Here is a 413-nt window from a genome sequence, read left to right as displayed (position 1 = left end):
CACTTTGGAAAATAAAACTTTTGCCTTATGTATTTCCTGTGTTTTCTGCTTTTAATGACGTTTGCATCAAAACAGAATCTTCGCTAAACTTTGCTGAATTTCTGTTGTTGCTGGAAACTTCTATTTGTTACGGTTTTCTCTGTTTACATTTATAAATTGTGCACTAACATCCTGATTCTGTTGATGTGTTTCACTGGAATCACCCAACACTCTTTCTGTCAAAGCTGTTCGGCCCATGCAGGTATTCATGAATAGCTGCTAGTGAGTACACCATTAAACTGTGTTGCTTGAGCTGCGTGTTTGCCTAGCTGAGCCAAGTGGTCCAGTTTCTGGGCTTAGATTATATTTCATGAGGTGCAAATAAGCACATTTTATGTGTGACCACAAATAAAAATTCCTCAGCTCCTTCTGTG

This window comes from Athene noctua, chromosome 1 (assembly GCF_965140245.1).
Source record: "Athene noctua chromosome 1, bAthNoc1.hap1.1, whole genome shotgun sequence".
In the NCBI taxonomy this organism is placed as follows: domain Eukaryota; kingdom Metazoa; phylum Chordata; class Aves; order Strigiformes; family Strigidae; genus Athene; species Athene noctua.
The sequence above is the reverse complement of the archived record's forward strand: the minus strand, read 5'-3'. Positions refer to the sequence as shown.